We start from the raw sequence: 3234 nt of genomic DNA, 5'->3' as shown, positions 1-3234 counted from the left end.
CGGGAACTTCGGTTGCGTGAGTGTGTTTTATATTAAAGAGGTGTTATCTTATACCAATTGGCCTGTATTAATTCGATCCGCCTTCACAAAGGCCTTGTTCTTGTGTGCCCAGCAACCTGTTTTGATTCCAACAGGACTCCAAGTTACCAATGAGGCCTTGGTTCTTGTGTCCCTAACAACCTGTTCTTTTGTATATTTACCCCCCTAAATTTTTTATTATTGAGAATTTCATCTATGAATATTTCATCAACCCCCTCAACTCCTCCCATGTTACCCCCCAAATTCAGGGCCTTTTAGCTATTATTATATACATACATAAGTATTCTGTGTGTTACAGCTCTGAAGAGAACGGTATCCCGGCAGTCAGGAGCCAAATCCACACTGTATATAACAAATCTCACACAATAGATTTATTGTGAGGGGAAAACCCCAGGAAGGTGGCTGCTTCTGCTCAGGCGAGAAGCAACAGAGAACTGAGCAGAAACAGGGTTTATGTAGCATTTCGGGGTGGGGAACAGAGCTTTCTAGGGTGGGTAGTTCCAGGGTGGGAATTAGTGGGATTTCAAGACCAGAGCTTGGGCTTCTCCGTAGGGTGGGGTGCTGGGTCCATCTGTTAGGGCAGTTAGAATGTTCTGTGAGTGGAACCTGGCTGTTGGAAGTCCTCAGGGGAGGGGCTTGACCACTTGCGTGCCTCAAGGGACTTACATATACAAATATATCCATAAATTTATAATACAACCCGATGAGTCCCTTTAGTATTGGTCATATATACATGTGCTTAGATTGACCACTAAGGGGCTAGATAATGTGTCAGGGGCTCATTCCTGGCCCACTCCCTTTTTATGTTAGCAGGTAACATGTGGCCAAAATTGGGTGCCAAGGGGCCCCAGAGAAAAGGTTCTCTTACGTCGTCTCCCTCCCACCCCAGGGTGACCCCTATCTCAGATCTCTCCAGAGAAGGCTTAAGCTTAAACATACCACTACCACTCTCACACCCACCCAACTCCAGATTTCTGCACAAATATCATATTAAGACTCATCCAGAGTTACATTTTTTAGCATGGTGTTTAGATCTTCTTTGTACCAGACAGCAGCAAAATAGGCCAGCATTCCCACCACGTGTTGGCTGTGACCAGCAAAATGCCTGATAAGAACAAGGTAGTGCGGGGCAGTGGTGGCACACGCCTTTAATCCCAGCACTCGGGAGGCAGAGGCAGGCGGATCTCTGTGAGTTCGAGGCCAGCCTGGTCTACAAGAGCTAGTTCCAGGACAGGAGCCAAAAAACTTCGGAGAAACCCTGTCTCGAAAAATCAAAACAACAACAACAACAACAACAAAAAAAAACCCAACAAGGTAGTGCTTGTGTGGGTACAAATGTATCTTTCCAAGAACGGTTTTATCTTTGCCCTGTGTAGTATGCAGCCACCTCTGCCACTTCACCACTAGAGGACACTCTGAACCCAGGTGTGCATTTGCTCTGTTTCTAGATGGACATGCAGGTAAAACCCAACGCTTGGCCAGCTGGGGTGGGAGTTTCAGTGGTACAGCTGTCCATGAGTAGCCATTGTTAAGTAATCCGAATTTTATTTTGCCAAGGTAGATTTGTCAGAACCTTTCTTTGGCTTGCTGGGCCCTTGTATTTGGGGTGGTGGTGCAGGACTTTAATCCCAGCACTTAGAAGGCAAAGCCAGTCGAATCTCTGTGAGATTGAGGCCAGACTGATCTACAAGAGCTAGTTTCAGGATAGGCTTCAAAGCTACAGAGAAACCGTGTCTCAGAAAATAAAAACAAACAAACAAACAAACAACAACAACAACAAAAGAAGTTCTTTATCCGTCCAAGGACCTAGGTCTTGGCTAATTGCACCTATTTTCTGAGATTTCCATTGGCCTTTCGACTGTGTATGTGGACTCTGTAGGCATGCCACCACCACCATTCCTCAGGGTTTCTGCTAATCAGGGTTTTCCCTGATTAACTCTAAATGGAAAACAAACCTCTTCTCCATTGGTCCATTTAGGACTTAATTTTGTCTGGATTATTTACACTTGCTGTCTAGAACTCCATATTGTGGGACAGATGGCTCTCCCGTCTACTATTTTGGATGCCACCCATATCCCTTGCCGTTTGGTAAATCCCCATGCACCAAGCATTACTTTTATCCCAAATTAATCCCTTCTTTAGTCTTTAGGTCAACTTCTGAACTCTGCTCTCCTTATCAGTCACCCTGGAGTTACGACAGGCAGAGCTAGTTTGTCTCCCTACCTTGGTGCCATCTTGGTCATAAAGAGCTGAGGGAGTTTTCTGTCACCCCTTTGGGGTCTTTCCAGCTCAGACGTCACTCTCACTTCATCTCAGACCCTCCTTTTCACTGCTCCTGCTGTCTTCATTTTCCCTCATTGCCTCCCCAACCCCACCTGTTGAATGCTCACCCTTTGGGTTCTGTTTTTCTAAAATGCCTCTGCTGGCCTATGAGGGTACAGGGGCTGCAACTCTGTCTCATGTAAATAAAGCAGCTGGCCGACGCTTAGATGCCACTGGGAACAAAAGAGGCAGTGGTGATACATGGCAAAGCTGGCCTAGGGCTGAGACCTCCTGCCTTGGTAGTCTGTCTTCTCCGAAGAGCTGGTCTGGCTCAGAGGTATTCCAACCTTTTATTTCATGGCCACATGCTCTCCTGTGGTGAGCTTCATTCATTGGCTCTTGGACCTTTTGGAGAGTAAGCCCAGCCCATCCAAAAAAGCTATGTAAAATCAGGGCTTTTTAAAAGATTGTGTGTATAGTGTTCTGCCTGCACATATGCCTGCAGGCCAGAAGAGGGCACCAGATCTCATTATGGATGGTTGTGATAGAACCTGTGGTTACTGGGAATTGAACTCAGGACCTCTGGCAGAGCTACCAGTGCTCTTAACCACTAAGCCACCTCTCCAGCCCCCAGGTGGAATTCTTTGGAGTTATGCAGCATTTCTCCAGGGGAAATCATTCTGCAAGCAGGGACTCTTGATTCTACAACCAGCCCCTTTCCTTCTTGCCCAGAAGGAAGTGAGTTCACTCCGTTACAGGTCTTCTTTCCTATTCTGCTTACAACACAGGCCGCCCCCACGGCTGGATCTTTTTTTATATATATTTATTTTTTTTATTCATTATGTATACAATAATCTGTCGGCCTGTATGTCTGCAGGCCAGAAGAGGGCACCAGACCTCATTACAGATGGTTGTGAGCCACCATGTGGTTGC

The sequence above is a fragment of the Microtus ochrogaster genome, linkage group LG2 (genome assembly GCF_000317375.1).
Source record: "Microtus ochrogaster isolate Prairie Vole_2 linkage group LG2, MicOch1.0, whole genome shotgun sequence".
Classification (NCBI taxonomy): Eukaryota; Metazoa; Chordata; class Mammalia; order Rodentia; family Cricetidae; genus Microtus; species Microtus ochrogaster.
The sequence above is the reverse complement of the archived record's forward strand: the minus strand, read 5'-3'. Positions refer to the sequence as shown.